An 18,669-nucleotide genomic window follows, 5' to 3' on the forward strand; every position below is an offset into this window, starting at 1 on the left:
ATAGAAGTAAGTTTGTTTTCTAACCTTGTCCCTTTCTTTCCTCTTTGTTTTAGGAGCTCCGGATTCGAGGCGGGCGTGGCTGAAGACTGGATGGAGGCTGCAGGCACGGTGAGCGTTAACGCTGCTGGATGCAGAATAATGCGAAGCGTGTGTTGCTGGTCGGGCGTGGTTTAAATAGCCTCAAAAGTAGTCCCAGGTAAGAAGTCCCTAGAACCACACCCGAGTAAAAAATAGTCCCTGTAGAAAAATAGTCCCTTTCAGGCTTCTTGTTGGATTGGAGTCATTTGCAGCATGGTCTGCCTGAGGTAAGTAATGACTATGAGCCTGGCGCCTTAGGCGCCAGGACTGACTTCTACTATGAGCCTGGCGCCTAAGGCGCCAGGACTGAACCCAGATAGCCCCTAGCCGGGGTCTGCTGAGGTTTTACTAAATGTCTAGATGCCTGCTCCCCGGGCTGATGGGCTTGGTCCGGATGCCTGGGGGTAGGCATCATGACAATAAGATACTTGGCACGCAAGAACTACTGACTGTGAGCAAAACAGCGCATCAAAGTAGGTTGTTGGTGTGAAATAGAAGCATTCTGACCAATATATTCATGGTGCCATGTGTTGTGTTGGGGGCCGTTGCTAATGTAAGAAAGGAGTGGGTCGGTTGAGCCCTCGGCCCCCATACATTATACGCAAAAGTGACATCCTACTCTTGCACTCGTGGGGGGCGCCTCCTTTGCCCTTCTGCTGCCATGGGGAAGATGGCCCTGACATAAGCAGAGGTGGGGCTATTGCTAGACACATTTGGCACCATATTTTGTGTACCCTCGACTCCAACTTTGCACTAGGCCGCATTCTGTCATTGCGAAGTTTCCTCTACCTCTCAGTTGTGCCGTGAACAGCGAGCACTGACACCCCCCACATTTTCCTCCTGTGCCTCACAAGTCCCTTTCTCATGGGTGCGCCGAGACAAGATGTTGCAAACTAAGAATGTATCTTCATTCTGATGAAGGTCACCAGCTTTGAATTTTGGCATGCGAGCTGAGGAATCCCACGCATCGCATACAGTATAAGGTTTAATTGTTTTCCGACCTTGAGAGAAAGGGACCATTCCGAAAGGAATTGAATTAAGGGAGGGGTGTAATAACGTCAGATATAAGGTACACCATTCAAAAACTGGTCAAAGGAACATGTAATTTCAGTTCATGAAAAATCGTTGATCTGAACGGAGTCTGCGTTACAGCCTGTGTTTCGCCAAGAGAATGGAAATGCCGAATGTAATGTAAGTTTGACTTTCCACGATTTTATAGATCAACGAGTCACCTTATCATTAGCCGACCGTTATTGCTGGGTTACTCTGTACTTGTTTGTTCCGTGTGGCATATTGCAATGAAACGCAAGTACAACCTTTGTGTGTACTGGTCTTTCTACCGGGCACATGGGCATTCAGCACCGAGATGCATGTAGACCACCACTCTGTTCTCCCAGGTTCAACGCTAATATTTAATTAAAATGCCGTCTCTGTGTTCCTCGAATTGTAATGTCCGCTTCTGCATCTGATTTCGAGCTGAACATACTCCATAGCACTATCCTCCGAAGCAATTTATAGACTACTTTCCACGTTGTTTTCTCTGTGTTCCCTTTGTTTCACGTTTGTGTTCATCGTTAGTTTTAACACAGGGCCGAATTAATGGGTAAAATGATAAATTGTAAGAAAGATTGGCTACTGAGACACATTTCTGTTATGTTTTCAAAATGGCTACATCCTGCCTTTCTGGGATTGTCATTGATTCCAGATACCAACTGACGGGATTTTCAACCGGCAGCTGCAGATACACGTCAATAGCCGGATATCGATTACTCTTTTTTGGAATGAACGCCACGGGCCGATATGCCCTTACGCGGTACCAGTGATTAGGAGCAACCTAACATTGTTTACGATGGGCTAGCGCCAAGCTGATGCACAAACCTTGCGATTCACGGTGTGACCAAAGCGCTTCTTTTACCCAAAAGGAACACCGCGTGACTCACGATAAACATTTGCGGATCGAGACCAAAGAAAAAAATTACCCATTTAATTGAATATGGCAATCGCTGGATGTTCTCGGAGCGTTTATTGTGAAATAAAAGTACTTTACAAATTGTACAGTCTATTTCCTTTTGAAGTATAGTTTTATATTCCGAATTGTGACGCGCTGTGTTGTGAGATGTGTGTTGATTTCCGGGTTCTGCGCCACGTAGGTGATGATGGGCACGTTTGGCTACGCTGCCCAGTAACGTCCTGGAGATAGACGGAGAATACACCTTTGATTGGGATCACTGCTGGTTTAATGATAGTATGTGGCTGAGTAGGCGGCTTAGCTGCTGCTCACCACTTTACTACTGCAGAGCAGTAGTCCTTTAATCAGTGTCTGTCTTGCCCTCCCAGATTGCTTCTTTTTCATTCTCATTTTAGCAGAAACTATCGGTCAATGGAACCACTTTTTTCTTGCCCCATTTTAAGTGGAGGCTGCCCTCAGGAAAGCTTCTTGATCCCAGTCTGTCAGAACCCACCTTGTTAATGTCTTACAAGCCGACACCACTTGGCCAAATGTGTAATTACTGGCCCTGGAATAAATCCATGTAATACCTTGACCCACACTCCTATAATGTAGTCCAAAAAGTCCTCCCTATCATATAACAATGTTGCATCCTTTTCCCACAGGGCCAGCTCTTGATTTCCTCAGTAATAACTTTCTATGAGCGTACTCCCACATTCTCTTGTCGCCATCTGAATGGTCAACAAATTCTCTTACCTGGTTTCCAGTTCAGCGGGAAAACTATGAAGTGGTTTGAGAGGACAAGATCCGGAACTTACATATGCTGTCAGCCAGTGAAACAGCTTGCCTACAAACACTTGAGTGCGTAAAAGCGGATGGCATTTTATTCTAGATCGTAGACTTAAATGAGCTGCTGTTGGTGGCTGTTCAGCACCATCTTTGTGGCCACAGCCATGCTAGCAAAGGTGGCATATTAGGATTGGTTGTGTAAGGGAGGCATGGTATCACAAGTATGACACTGACTCAAGTTTCAGTCAAAATGTCCTATACTAAAAAACCTAATGCCTGCCTTATCTCTTATACAAAAGTGTGTAAAAGGGAATATGTATGCAAAGGAAAGTCAGTGTTAGAACGTAAAGGATCAAAATGGCTGAGTCAGTTCTCCTCACGTTGGTCAGCACAGAGTAAGGCGGCCCCCGTAGACCGGATAACCCACTCTGGCTCAGGTCATCAAAAAAGGCAGTTCAAAACATAGGTTGATGCCCGCTTGGTCTTACATGCTAAAGTCACTTAAGTTAACCAAAAGTTCTTTCACAGTTTAACAAAAGTTCACCTAGCTCTCCCTCTTGAGCTTGGACCTCTCAACAAAAAGTACCTGACTCAACATAGATCTCCCTCAGACGGGCTCTGACCTCGCAATCACAGCACTTGCATGGCTCCCTTCCCCAAGCTTTATTCACGTTCGTTAGGGTTTCCCTTCCCCTAACTTATTTCATGTTCCATGTCTCCCTCAATTTTGGCTTGGACCTTTCACTCATGTCGAAGACTTTCGAATGTGCAAGGCTTTTTCCATAGACCTCCGCAGGACCACTTCGACTTTCACTTCAGCTCTCCATTATGGTATTTGCCCCAGTGTCTCTTGGTCCATAACACAATCGGAAAAGTTCAAAGAAATCTTTCTCTTAAAGAAATCCCCTTTTAACTTCCACTTTCGTTGGGGTTAATCTTAATCTTTGCGTATTTCAGTGTTCATTCACTTTGTTGCTTTATAACAAAACATCAAACATTTTGTGGACACTTTCGAGTGCGCCATTTCCTTTCCACTGACCACTCTGCTACTATGCATCACTGGCTTCAAAGTTACCCCTGACTTTATAGTTCACTACAGGTTTGCTTTCTTTCACCTTTCATGAGCATGCGCGCATCATTCAATTCGGAGATACTGTTGCGGCTTCAAGCATTCCTTGACACAAACAGACCTTTCATGTCTTCCGCGAAGTCACCATTTGTGTGCATTTCTTTTTGTACTCTCCGGGTTTGATTCACGAGTCCAGGTTGATACCACAGGCTTGGCCTCTCCTCCCCAACTCTTGTCGTTCACCTGGAAGGGTCGCTGGTGTCCTTGAATCACAATGCAGGCGTCTTCTTGTTTGGGATTTGGCTTTCTCTGTGTATACTTCACTGTTTCCCAGAGCCAACAGCCTCCTGCAGAGATTTTCAAGGTTTCTTTACCCCTCGCTCTGGTCCCACAATCAGTTGTCCTGCTCCAGTGGGTTTGCCTTCGCCTCGGAAGATCTGCTTCTTCTCGTGTTCCACCTTGTTCAGAGTGTGTCTCCATATTCCGCCTTTTATTTGTGTGGGGGGAGCTAATTGGTATTGGATGTATGTGATTAAGGTCAAATGCCTGACTTCACCCAACCTTAACGGGACATGTCTAACAGGATATGCAAGTGTTAGCCTCTTTACTCTGTTCTCCTGTTCCTCAGCAAAGTGTTTGTGTAGGAGGGGGGCATGGAACATTAGAGAATCTTATAAAATAGGATGGGGTACGGGCATGGGAAAGGGGGATACTGTGTTTCCCCATCGGTTGTCCCACTCACCGAAGATCCTCCCACATTGGTCCACCCCAGGGTCTGGATCCACAGGCGATGGTCGTGCCCTAGCCACCCAAGGGAGACATCCCCAGGGACTAGCAAGTGAGACCACCCTTTGGTTTCCCACAGTTGGCAAGTTCAGAAGGCTGTGCAAGGATGTTGGCAGTCACCATCTGAAGCACATTTATGCCCAGCTACACACGTGACGTTGTGCCATGAAAGCAGGTTCAACAGACGGAGAACTGAAACGCCAGCGGCATGAATGCAGAGTCTGGCGTTAAGTACTGCTAAGTGCAATGAAAAACTCCTCCAAAATAGGTTTGCGTCACATACGTATTCCAAATGAAATTACACAGGGCTTGGTAATCCTGTAAAGCCACCCCCCAAGGAAGTACTGTAACCAAGTTCATTGTTAATGTAACTAACTGATTTTTTCATACTGACTTTTCTGCATGAAGCTTGTTGTATAAAACACCTTAATTTTCTGTGCTCGGAGGGCTAATATTTTGGTACTGGGGATACTACGCTGCTTTGCTGCCCCATTTCTGTACAGCTGCATGGAAATTAACTTTGTCTTTAGGGGGGCGTGGCTACAGAGTCATGCGATAGGACGTGACTCTTCGGTGCTCCTGCAGATCCTGAATGATCCAAACGATGAGGAGCTATGACTAATTTCAGCTATTTTGGTTGAAGTTGCAGCGATGGCTTCAGGAACGCATGGGGAACAAAATGCCAAGACATTTGTTGTATAATTCCCACAATAAATGATAGGAGGCGGTGTAGTTGCAGGTTGTCTTTTTATTCTCCAGTGACACTAAAGTAAATCTGCAACATATATGAAATAAGTCCATGATGGGCAACAGGCCTCAGAACTGTGACACAGCTGGTATGAGTGTTCATAGTCTCTCTTGTGGCTTGGAGGCCTCTTCTTGGGAGGAGCGCCCAGGAGTGCGTCTTGCTCCGTAGCTTTCTCCTGCTGGAATCTGCGATTGGCGCGCGGGGCCCGCACTTGTGGCCGCGCACGAGACGGTCTCGCGATATCTCTACACACCTCCCTCTGATAATGCAAAGGCAGTTCATTGCAAGACATAGTCATTGTATCTCACCGGTCTTCTGTGTTCCCTTCGCGGACGATCGGCTCTCTCACTGCACACGTCCTGCTGGTCATTTTCTCGCTCAACTGTGGGTGCATCCACTTCAAACTAATTTTCTTCAACTTCTCTTCTGTCCGTCTCCGGCTCTCGTTCTTCCCCTCTCTCATTGTCCATTACTCCTTCAGCTTCAAACCTTTCAAAGGTCTTTTCTCTCTCTTGCCTCTTTTCAAACATGGCTACTCTTTCCATGTTCCATGTGCGCCCATCTTCGGTGCGGACATGGTTGGCTCCTAGGTGAATCACCTTCACAAGTCTGCTGAACCGTGAGCCCGTGATTTGATCCTTGGTCGGTAACCGTATTTTGATCCAATCTCCTTCTTTTACCTCTGACCCTTGTTTGTTCCTTCTTCTGTCGCTCCACCTTTTCATGCGTGCCTTGCTGTTCTCTATTCTCCACACCACTTCCGACATGTCTACTTCTTCGTCTTCTCTTATTCTGGCCAACCATGGCGGCACTAGCATGGATGCTGCTCTCCTCCCTCTCAACATGCGAAAAGGGGAAATTTGGGTGATCCCGTTAGGAGTCAGTCTGTGAGCTGCGATGGCCTCTTTTGTTGTTTTGAGGGGATCCATTCCTGAAGCAGTCGCTAATTGGATGGCTCCCTTAATAAACCTATTTGCCCTCTCAAAGAGCCCATTTGCTTGGGGATGATAGAGTGCTGCTTTCTTCTGGTGTATGTTGTGCTTCGTCAGGAACAGTTCCATGTCTCTGGATATAAGTTGTACTCCGTTGTCTATTACTAACTCATTGGGGAGCCCTTCCCTCTGGAAAATGGCCGTGGGGACCTCTATTACTGTTGCGGTCATAATGCTGGGAACAAACTCGGCCTCGACCCACTTCGATAAGTAGTCCACTAGCACTATGCCGTACCGATGTTCGGGCGCCATCGCCTCCAATGGTCCTATAAAGTCTAGACCTACTTTTGACCACACCGCTTGTGGGGTTTCTGTGAGAATCATGGGCGCCTGTCTGATCTTCAGGTGCTTGTCACTGTTGAGACACTCATGGCATCTCTCAATCATGGTGCGGATCTCCTGGTCCATGGACGGCCACCAGTAGGCTTCTCTCACTCTGCGACTTGTCATGGTGTTCCCCAGATGGCCCGCATGGGCCTGGCACAGAATGGTTTTCCTCATGCCTGTGGGCGGGATTACCTGGTCGGTTTTCATAATTATGCCGTCGGCTTCTGAGATCTCATCTGCCACTTTCCAATAAGGTCTCATACCTTCTGGCACTGCCCTTTCATCTAGCCATCCGTTTTTTATCCATTCTCTTATTCTCACCATGATAGGATCCTTTCCGTCTTCTTCCATCCAGTGTTTTTCGCTGAGTTCCAGGTAGTCGGGCGCCTTGAAATCTGTAATGGATACTACAATGCATTCTTCTTGTAAGAAAGTGGTGGCATTGTCCTTGCCCTCTGGCAATCTTGCAAATTCTTCCATTCGGAGATGTGTTGCACCTCGAAGGTGTATTCCTGCAGTTTTGCTGCTATACGTGCTAATCTGGGCGTTGACACTTTGGTGCCACCTGGGCTAAGCATGTGGATGAGGGGCTTGTGGTCGGTAACCAACTTAAACTTTATGCCCCACACATATGTCCTGAAATGTTCCACGGCCCATGCACACGCTAGCATCTCCTTCTCTATGGTGGAGTAGTTTTGTTCAGATGACTATAGGGCTTTCGAGGCAAATGCTACCACATGTTCTGTGTCGCCCTTCTTCTGAGTGAGGAAAGCCCCTAATCCATATGCACTGGCGTCTGTAGTGATGACTGTACACCACTCTGGGTTGAACGGTTGCAAGCACGGCGCTTCAACTATGTGTCGTTTTATGCTTTCCACTGCTTTCTTCTGAGCTTCTTGCCACGTGTACTCCGACCCTTTTTTGAGGAGCTCTCGGAGCGGCGCTGAGGTTTCCGAGAATTTGGGGATGAATTTTGCATAATACTCCACCAACCCGAGGAATGACCTCACTTTGTCTTTGTTGGTGGGTTCAGGAGCTTTAATTATGGCCTGCAGTAAGTTTTGCTTGGGACTTATACCTTTCTCTGATATCTTGTACCCCAAATACTCAACTTCTTTTGCTTTGAACACTCATTTTTCGTACCTTAATCTCACTCCCGCTTCTTGCAGTTTGGTGAGGACTGTTCTCAATGTGGCGTTGTGCGTCTGTTCATCCTTTACATAGACAAGGATGTCATCCTGGAAATAGGCCACGTTCCTGACGTTCTGCAGTAGAGCATCCATCATGCGTTGAAACGCCGAGGCTGCGGATCATAAACCAAATGGCATCTTGGTGAACTGGTACGTGCCAAACGGGTTGATGAAAGCATTGAGTGGCTTGGACTCCTTGTGCAGTTGTATTTGATGGTAGGCATTCCTCATGTCCAGTTTCGAGAATGCTTTGGCTTCCTTCATCATGAGGATTAACTCATTGATGCTCGGCAGTGGGTAGCTGTCTGCAATTACTTCCAAGTTTAGGCTGCGGAGATCAATGCATACTCTTAGCTCTTGCGAGTTCTGTTTCTTTAGAAGTACCACTGGGCTCAGCCACTCAGAAGCTTCAATTTCTTCGATGACGCCATCTTTCTTCATTCTGTCCAATTGGCTTCTGAGTGTGTCTCCTGCGGTTGCCGGTACTGGCCTTACTCTGTGCTTGACCGGGACTGCGTTGGTTTTGAGTAATATTTTGTGGACAAAGCCCTTGATGTGTCCTGGTTCCTCCGAAAATAGTTTGGGGTAATCACTTTTCGCTACTGGTGCGCTCCTCCAACTGACTGACAGTACCTGATCCTCTGTGCTGGGGTCCAGCTTGATTTTCAGTTTCGCCTGGTCGTCCCACCCTAATACCGCTGGGCATTCTTGACTGAAGTAAACTTTAGTGGTGGTCTCTCTTCCTTTGAACTCTACTTTCCCTTTGATGTAGCCCAACAAGTCTACAGACGCACCACCAAAAACTGTAGGCCTGTGCCGTGTGCTGAGTACTTGGACCGTCTCTGTACCCATCATCTCTTTGTACGTGCGTAGGGGTATTATGGTGAGATTGGAACCCGAATAAGCCATGACTCTTGTTTCCAGTCCATTGATTTTGATTGCACAATGGGGCTTTTCTCTTCTGGCCCGTTAGCTGTTCACCATGATGACTGTAGGTCTCCCTTCCTCTTCCGAGGACGAATCCCTCTCCGTGTTGTGTTCAATGTTGACACTCGTGATCTTCTTGTTGCGCCAACGACACGATTGAGAAGTGTCCAATCTTTTTGCATACTGAGCACTCCTGGTCTCTCGCTGGGCACTCTCTATCGAAGGCTAGGTGCTTCGTGCTGGTGCACCTGTGGCATTTCAACGGTTTTCTTCCCCCATTTTCCTTCTCTCGCATCGAGGACCGGCCTCTTCTTTGGGCGGAATGCCACAGCTTGTACTTCGGTAGGGCTGTGGCCGCTTGCGAATTCCTTCCTTCTGCCCACCGTTTCCTCAGCTGCTCTCGCTATTTCAATTGCTTTTTCCAGCTGTAGTTCCTTCACTAAAATGAACTTGTCTTGTACTTTTCTGCTGTTGGTGTGGACCACCAGCATGTCACAGATGAGACTCTCCGCGTTGTTACCAAAGCTGCAGAGCGCCGCCAGTTCGCGCAGTTGGTGACAGTCATCAACGGGTTCGGACGCCTCCTGTTTGCGGCAATAGAACCGGATCCTGTGCAGGACGGTATTCTCCTTACTGGCGAACCTTTTAACAATCCTTCTTACAGCCTCCTTGAATACATCATCGTTGTCACCGGCTACCGGCTCTGGGGTGAGACTCTCAAACACCCTCTGCCCTTCGACGCCCAGGGCATTTAGTAACATCGCCCTGCGTCTTGCCGCCGAGTAGCCCGCACTGCCCATGGCCTCTTACGTTGTGAATAAGGGTTGCCATTGTGGCCACGGAATGTCAGGCCTACCTGGAGTTTGCAGGAAGGGCGGTGGTGGTGTCGCTCCTTGCATGGCTCCACGCGGGTTTTAGTGGTGATCCTCGTCGCCAATTATGTTGTATAATTCCCACAATAAATGATAGGAGGCGGTGTAGTTGCAGGTTGTGCCTTTTTATTCTCCAGTGACACTAAAGTAAATCTGCAACATATATGAAATAAGTCAATGATGGGCAACAGGCCCCAGAACTGTGACACAGCTGGTATGAGTGTTCATAGTCTCTCTTGTGGCTTGGAGGCCTCTTCTTGGGAGGAGCGCCCAGGAGCGTGTCTTGCTCCGTGGCTTTCTCCCGGTGGAATCCGCGTTTGGCGCGCTGGGCCCGCACTTCCAGCCGCGCACGAGATCTCGCGAGACCGGGAGGTCTCGCAATATCTCTACAACATTCGCAATAATACGGTGTACAGAACGGGAGTTAGCCGCAAAATAAGATTGGACGTGGCTCTTGGTAAAACAACAAGATGGCGACTGGTCAGGAACAAAGTATTTGGTCGTCCGGCCATTGCAATTAGAGAAAGTGGCCACAGTACAAAGGGAGGAACACAAGACCTCAGTCGGTATAATATACAGTATCGGAAACAGATTGTGACAGGCGACTGATTTCTGCCAAGCTGATGGACAAAGGATCCGCTTAACTGGAAAACGACGGAATGGGGGTCTGTGCCTGAAAGAAACAGCACAAGGATGTGCTGCGAGGTGGCGGAAACTGGCACTGAAGCTGCTGTTACAAAGTAGCTCACGGCGTTCAGTAAGCGGAATAAGGGGAAGTGCCTTGCAGCTGTCCCGAGCCACGATAACCTGGGCATTTGTCCAATAGCTATGCCGTTTGTATCCAACCTCACTCATTCTGTCAGCCCCTTCGTTTCCCCTCCAGTAAGGTGCTGCATGAGACATTTCCTTTGGTTTGGCATAACAAGGCCGCAGATTTATTTTTTACATATACATGACCACCGCAAACAGGTAAAAATTAGTTCCAACAGGTGTGGCGACTGCTCCTCGTCCTGCTTCCCCCTTTTTCCTCCATATTGATTGCAGGCACAACTCCCCCAAGGCCCTCGAGTCTGAGAAACCGCCTGCCCATGCCGGTCTTTGCGGACTGGGGGAGCGCCGTTTGTTGGGGGGAAGTTGAGCCCCAATTGCTACCGCCAGACACCCCCGCCGTTTAGGCTCCCAGGAGGCGCTGTCTAGAATGGGCGAAGCCCCTTCCGGTTTAGCAATGGCTCATTCGGAGTCTTTGTCTTATATTAGGTTGCCACAACCCGCCACGCCAAAGGTGGGTTACCGCCCACCGTGGCTCCCCCCTTTCCTAGCTTATAACTCCAGTAGTTTCGTGCAGATGTTCCAGAAAAACAGATCCATTCCCTGCTCCGACAAATGCACCCCGTCCTTCAAGTAGTACTCCTTGTTTTTCAGATTGATCAAACCATGTCTGATATGTTGCAGGCCTCTCCCTTTGCAAAACTTAGCCATGGCCCAGTTCAACTTCCTCCTTGAGTTTTCAACGGCTGCCTGACTCTCGGCGCCCCTCCATTCGCACCTCGAGATGATTTCAGACCACACGATTTCCGTGTCCCCCAATTCAGCCGCTAGATCCTGCAATGAAGACATCATTTCCCTGAGTAAGATCCCCCTCCCCAACTCAGCCAAATCATTGCCGCCGAGATGAACCACCAATACATCAGGCCTCCGGTGGCCCCTCAGGAGACTGCGTATGTGCCCTTGTAACTGTGCCCATTTCATGCCCGGCACTCCGTGCCACTGCACCCGATATTCCCCGGCGGTCAGCACCTCCTGCTTGGCTGACCAGCTTCCCTTGGCCCTTGACACAAACGAATGGCCCACCACCCAGGCAGTCCGCCGCCTTCCCCGCCTTGGTGCTACTGCGAGGAAACAGGAGGGAGGAACTGTTAGTCTTACATTTTATCAGGCCTGACATACCGCTTAAAACAACCGGTTCTCCAGCCCCCAATCTGTTTGATTGTCTCCGCTCCCAGGCCCATCCCAGCCGCAGTTGTGGCGGCCCCTATCCTGAAGGAATGTGTCCCAAAAACCCCTATTGAGAACCCCGCCTCCCCCAGTGTCCTGTCCAACACCCTTTTAAACTGAAACAGGCTTAGTGCTGACCCGTCGTTGTGTACCAGAAAAGGGGCCTCGTCTCCTGTGTGGCACCTATGACTCACATACCTGCTCACGCATCCTACTGGACAGACCGGACTGTCTTGGATACTCCCTAACGTGATCATTCTGCCTTTCCCCGTCTGATCGGTCTTGGACCTCCTCAGAAATATGCATAACCGCTCCCCTTGTACCCTTATGTCACAGCTCCTCAGGAAACTCAAACCTTTACCCTTCTTGTTGGCTGGCACCAGCTCGCTTACCCTTAAAGCCCCAAAAAATGCCAGAGAGAAGGCTGCTGCGAACAATCCTTTTTCGTACTCGTCCCTGCACACCACCCCCAAGCTCCTGATCAATTTGTGCAACTTCCCCACATCTATGGGCCGTCTCTCGTCGGGTTTCGCCATCACCTGCTTGGCCCAACCCTTCATAGCCATGACAATGTAATGCTCCCTAGTGGGGTCAGGCATGCCCCCTAATTTGTAGAATTGCGCAATCGCCGCCAGGTGGTAAGCCACCCACGCCCTGGACCTTCCTTGGCTCCAAGACCATCCCACAAAGGCACGCACAGGCCTGCCCTTTTCGCTCTCGGGCAGGATATTGTTTTGAAAGGCCACGAATCGTTCCCAGCACACCTTGTATCTTCGCATAGTGCCTGGTGCGAGAGCCGTGTCGATCAGTGCGCTCAGATCTCCCCAACCAATCCCCACCACTGTGTCTGGAAGGGTGTCATGCTTGGGCTCGCCTCTGGATGGTTTTCCCGGAACCTTCCCCACTGCAAACGAGAAAGAGAATCAGCGGCCACATTCTTAACCCCAGGTATATGACGTACCCTGACCTCTGCATTCAGCTGCAGCAAGCACTTTGTCAGTTCCCTGAGCAGCCCCAATGCCCTACCATTCTTGCTAGTTCCCTGATTGATAATCTGCACCACCGCTAGGTTGTCCGACCAAACTAGCACTTTTTTGTCTTGCATCTGTTCCGGCCAGAGCTTGAATGCCACCACTATCGGGAACAACTCCAGTACCGTAATGTCCCTGGAGATCCCCTCGGACCGCCATTCGGCCGGCCAGGCCTGCCCTCACCACCTCTTGCCCAGGATGGCCCCAAAACCTAGGGCCCCTGACGAGTCGGTAACCAGATTGGGTCCATCTCCCTTCCCCAGGGGTTCCTTCCACACCAATACCCCGTTAAAATGGTCTAAAAAGGTATTCCACATTTCCAGGTCCTTCTTAACCTCCTTTCCTAGGCGCACGTGTTGACCCGCGTGCTTCAAGCCCACTGTTATCAACTCTATGCTTCTAGCGAATGCTTTACCTGAAGGGATCACTTTGCCTGCAAAATTCAGGCTGCCCGCTAGGGACTGAAGCTCTTTCAAAGTGGCTTTCTCTTTGCCCAACAATCCTGCGATTACTTCCTTCAACTTTAGTACTTTGTCTCCCGGAAGCCTGCACACCCCTGCCACAGAGTCAATTTCAATCCCTAAAAACACCAGTGACGTGACCGGACCCATAGTTTTTTCTTTAGCCAGCGGTACCCCAAACTCTTCCATCAACTCCTGAAATACCGCCATAAGGTTCTTGCAATCATGCGTCCCTTTGCTCCCAATAAACATGAAATCAAAAAGGTAATGCACCATCCCCCCGACCTTGCTTCTTTGCCTTACTGCAAACTCGAGGAATCTGCTAAACCTCTCAAAATACGCACATGAAATTGCACACCCCATCTGCAAACATTTGTCGTAGAAGTAATCCTGTAACACCTTGAACCCCAGCAAATGGTGGCTGTCCTTGTGAATTGGTAGCAACCGGAAAGCTGACTCAATGTCCGCCTTCCCCATGAGGGCCCCCACCCCCGCCGCCTTTACCAAATCCACTGCATCTTCAAATGCTGCGTAGTGAACCCTGCATTCCTCTCCCGAAATGCCATCGTTCACTGACTCCCCTTCGGGGAAGGACAAGTGCTGTATAAGTCTGTACTGCCCTTTCTCCTTTTTAGGTACCAAGCCCAACGGGGACACTACCAGGTTTTCCAGTGGAGGTGTGCGAAAGGGGCCAGCCACCCTCCCCAAATGTACCTCTTTCCCCACTTTCTGTGTCAAGACTTCAGGCATTGCTAGCGCAGATTTCAAATTACACGCCTCCTTAAGTCCTATCTGCCCCTGGAAAGGAATCTTAAAACCCCACCTAAAACCCTCCCATAACAATTTTGCATCACCCTTGTCACTATATGTATTCAGGAAAGGCATCATGGCCTGTAAACGTATTGGCGTTGGCAGCTGTGTTTTAATCATGCTTGCTTTTCTCCTTGCCTTTTGCGTTGCCCCTTGCCTTACCCTCTCGGCTGGCGGGGCTGTGCCTCCCTGTGCTTGCAGCCTTTGAGTGTTTGAACCTGCACGTATTACCATAGGAGCACCTCCCTTCTGCAAACAACCAACATTCTGGCAACTCCCCTTGGTAATTGGGCCGGCTGTTCCAAGAGGAGTTCCCACGAAAGGACCCCCTCCCCTTTGAGTAGGACCCCCTGCCCTGGGCTGGTCTTTCGCTTGCCACGCTCTCCTCTACCGGCCTGGCTGGGACCGTTTTCGTGTCTATGCGCCCCCCCCACATCATCCCAGGTCATTGCTGGCCATACCTGCATTTTGAGTCTAAAACCTTTATCGTAGTTGCTCCATGTATCCCCCCCATGCTTCAGGTATTGCTCGTGAATATACTGCTCATACGCCATCAATGCCACGCCATCTTGTGGGAATTTTTCTAACATAATAGTGGCATAAACCCTGAACGCCCTTACCCAGGTATGTATATTGAGCTCTATTTTTGGCCTCTCCCTCTCCTTCTTCTCCCTTTCCCTCTCAGTGGGCTCGCTGAAGCCTTGTCCCGAGGGGACCATCCCCAACAACTCCATAATATCCATGAACTCCTTCCTCCATACCCGTTCTTTGTATGCCAGCGGGATGTGCCATGCCAATGCATTAATCGCCACTCTGGCCGGTGCAAACCCCGGCATTGGCCTCCCGTATATTGTGTTATTGCTGGCCAGCTCCTGCCTGTGTACCTGTGAAGGAGCCTGTGCCCCCCACCAAGGTGTCCCCCCAATTTGCGGCGTGTAGGTGGTATTCGCCCCTTGCGTCGCCATCTGCCCCGGGTTCACTCCCGTTACTGGCTGACCTACGCCTACCACGGGCTGACTCGCCCCCGAGCCAAGCTGCTCCGTGGCCCCACTACCCCCTTGCGTTCCTTTACCCACCATGTTCAAAGCATTATTATTAACAGGCAACTGACAATTTGCACCCGTCACCCAAGCTTCCATACATTCCCTGAACATACCTTTCACCATCTCCAAGGTGGTTGGCACCTCAGCTGCTACCACCGGTGTGGCTACAGGTGTGCTGCGAGGACCTCCCACTGGTCTTGGAGCCTCAGCAGGGACAGGTGCCGGAATGGCCTCAACCTCCTGCGCCCTCCCCCTTCCCTTGGGGTTGGCTTTCCGCTTCTGTGCTGCCGCCGTTTGCTGCTGGCTGTCTCTCGCTTTCTTGGTCATCACTCTTTTTCTTTTGGCGACTGGCTCCTCCTCCTCCTCAAGCTCCTCGATGTCCAGCTCTTTCCCTTCCTGCGAGTGCACTTCCACCCATGCCTCCTCGATGGGTGTAGGTGGAAACAAGAGCGGTGACTCGGACCTCTGGTTGCGCCCCGCAACCTCAGCTCCCACCTGTGCTGCCATCAACTGCATCCAGCTGGTGCCATATTTGTCCCCAGCCCTTCTTGCCATCATCAAAAATGCCTCCAGGTCATCCTTCTGCTGATCCTCCTGGTTTTTTCCTTGCATCTGCATGATTCTCTTTAGGCAATGTTTTCCCAAATCAATGTCTTATGTGTCTCTTACTTTCCTGTACAGCACACGCAGCCAAAAAGAAAACTCTTTAAAATGTTGTCCTTTCTTTAGCTGTAGCCTTGCAATAGTTTTGTAGTCTCGCCCAGCACTTTTTCGTCCACCCCTCCAACTGAGCCGCTCTCTGCAGGCTTCAGCCTTAGGACCGCCCAAATGACAAAGAGCCCAATACGGGGATTGAACCCGTGACCTTGGTATTATAAGCACCACGCTCTAAACAACTGAGCTAAACAGCCAGCTTTATCTGTCCTTTGCGCCCGCAGCTGTTCCGTCGCACCGTGCGTTTCACTTTCGAAAAATATCCCCTGCCGAAAACCGGGATCGAACCAGGGACCTTTAGATCTTCAGTCTAACGCTCTCCCAACTGGGCTATTTCGGGCTGCTCCCCACCTGAGGTAGTGGCCGCCTCTCACCTCAGCTTCCCTTGTTGCGAGGCACCGCCGCGAGCGTGCAGGTCCCTGCCGCCTCGCCGACCAGCTGACTGGCGCCTCCTTTGAGGGAAACCTTGCCTTCGCCCCTGTTGGCTGCGAGCGTGTAGCTCCCGGCTGCCTCGACGCTCTGCTAGACGGCCTCGCCTGCTTCACGACCTTCCTTCCCCGTCGCCGGCGCCTCCGGATGCCGACCGCTCGCCACGCCGCAAGAGCCGCCGCTTCCTCGCAAAGGTTTCCCCTCCAGTAGAACGAAGTCCAGGCGACTGCTCCGCCGTCCAAGGAAAGTCGAAAAGAAGTCCAAAAGAAGTCCTCCACTCTTGACGGGCGCCCGGCTGCTGGAAGAGCTGCAAGTGCTCCTGTCGCCTTTATGCCCCAAGCCCCGCCCCCTTCCTTTGTTGCCCTTCGCGGGCTTTCCTGGGCTCTTGGCGCCCTTTTCTCTGGCTCCTTTGCCGTCCTCTCCCCTGCCCCTTTGGGGGAGGGGCAAGAGAGCGTAAAGGAGGAAGGCCCCTGCCCCGGTTATCCAGGTGCCTCCTCCATTCGCCGTGCTCTCCCCTCGTCACCTTCAAGATCGAGGTAATGAGAAGTGGAGTACGCATTTAGCTGCCAGTATATTAACGCTGCTTGCAGCGGTGACAAAGAAGCGAGGAATTAAAAGTCTGAACCGGTTCATCCTCATAGCCGAATAGTCTAAATTCGTAAAGGTCGGCGACACAGCACCTTGGAAGTAAGGCTGCATGGATACAATTGCAAAGCGGACCAGTGCAACAGTTACAAACATAGGACGGCATAGCCCGGACACCCTGGAACACAACAATGTTTACTAATTAGAGTGCAGCGGAGCCCTATGCGCATCGAAGGCAGAGCAGATACGCTACACAGGAGGAGAGGCCACGGATCAAATGGGATGGCTGCGTGAAGTGCATTCACAAAGCAGGAAGGTTTGAACAGTTAATGTGACTATTACGGCCCGCATGCATGTGAAGGAGACGGGCACCATAACGACAGGAACAGTGGCTGATCTCAGGAGAGGTACGGCTGCCTGTTCCCATTCATTGCGTGAAGCGAGCACAAGGAAGGGGCGGTGAAAGAACTCACGTTGGGGGCCTGTGCACCGCAATTCAATAAGGGCACCGCACATTGAGATATGTAAGCCTGTGACACGCTGCAGTGTAGTGTGCAACGAGGGATCGGAAGAAAGGCCTTGCGCAAACGGAAAACGAACAGCGGAGCTCAAGACCAGCTGGGGATGCAGAAGCTGCATAATACTGCAGTGGTTAGTATAACTCATACCTGCCTAACCTCCGGATTTTTCCTGGAGACTCAGGAATTTTAACCATTTCTCCGGGTCTCCGGGAAAGATCCTGGAATCTCAGGCATTTTGGTGAGGGACAGCTTTCACTGATGCTTTTTTTTTTTGTTTTTGTTATGCTTGCAGGACTTCGCCACCGCGGCTCCCTGCCCAAGTGTGGCTTTGTCTCTGCAGCAATGACTGTAATGCTTCCAGCACATTGGCAAAAAGAATGCAGGTGAAGCAAAATAACGCGCGTTTATTTTGCTTCACCTTTCATTTCACTTTTTTGTCGACTTTCAATGCCAACGCGCTTTTGCTTTCGTTCTTTCTGACCAGGTTAGGGTGGACTCAGCCCCATTGAACCACAGCCATCAGGTGTGCAGGCTGGACAACTCACCACTGCACTACATAACCTGATGAAAAACAACTAAAGTGAATGAAATGTCCAATTTCGGTACTGCAAAATTCAGGGAAAAACTTTGCATTGATTCTTGGAGTTTACATGTGCACATTTAACTTGTTGATTTTATGGAAGGCGAATGCCTTTTGTCCTATGCAATGTCGATGGTTGTGAAAAGGCAATTTAATGAAATGTACAAATTTCAATTTGACCGGCAAATTTCTGACGTCGCATCACATTACACAATTTACCTTTTTGACATGTGGGCGGAGTCATGCGAAAATAGGCGGAGTTGTGACTGTGGGCGGGACATACATCTCAGGAATTTTGACTTTCAAATGTAGGCAGGTATGGTAGAACTATTCAACAAGTCAAGCCAATTAGTACAGCTGCATCAGCAAAGCTATTGTGTCTGCAGTATGAGACATGGTTTGAAATAGCAGTAAGGGACATAAACTCCATCATAGCGCCTTGCACTTTGGGGGCTGGCTGGCGATGTCCAGCCCAGCTGAAGCAGTGGAAACACACAGGTGGTGGGGGTGTGTAAGGGGTCAGGCGGTTAAGCAGCCCCCACGGGAGGAGGGTGAAGTGGAGGACTGAGACTCCCAATTCAGTGGTGGCAAGAGCGACCTGAAAACAGAGCAACCCTGGTGGAGCCATGAAGTAATGAGCCTATGCAAGGCCACATGACGGCTGTTGCATCCCTTCAGGTGGCTGACACCTAGAAGTGAGGACAGTGCACATCCGTGTGAAGTGACATATAGTGGTGGATGAAGGAAACGGTGCAAGCAGTTGTGTCGTCGGTG

At 50.0% G+C, this 18,669-nt stretch overlaps 1 protein-coding gene and 2 non-coding genes across 9 annotated transcripts in view; 1 reads left to right on the forward strand and 2 right to left on the reverse strand.

The window, feature by feature from the left end:
- The window catches only part of ACSL3 (acyl-CoA synthetase long chain family member 3), a 3,215,977-nt gene that overhangs the window by 348,787 nt on the left and 2,848,521 nt on the right, over nt 1-18,669 (forward strand). The window lies entirely within an intron of this gene.
- On the reverse strand, nt 15,904-15,977 carry TRNAI-UAU (transfer RNA isoleucine (anticodon UAU)). Its single transcript has one exon. It is a non-coding gene; the product is annotated as a tRNA-Ile (tRNA).
- On the reverse strand, nt 16,048-16,121 carry TRNAF-GAA (transfer RNA phenylalanine (anticodon GAA)). Its single transcript has one exon. It is a non-coding gene; the product is annotated as a tRNA-Phe (tRNA).

This window comes from Ambystoma mexicanum, chromosome 10 (genome assembly GCF_040938575.1).
Source record: "Ambystoma mexicanum isolate Mex_15411 chromosome 10, UKY_AmexF1_1, whole genome shotgun sequence".
NCBI classification, from domain to species: Eukaryota; Metazoa; Chordata; class Amphibia; order Caudata; family Ambystomatidae; genus Ambystoma; species Ambystoma mexicanum.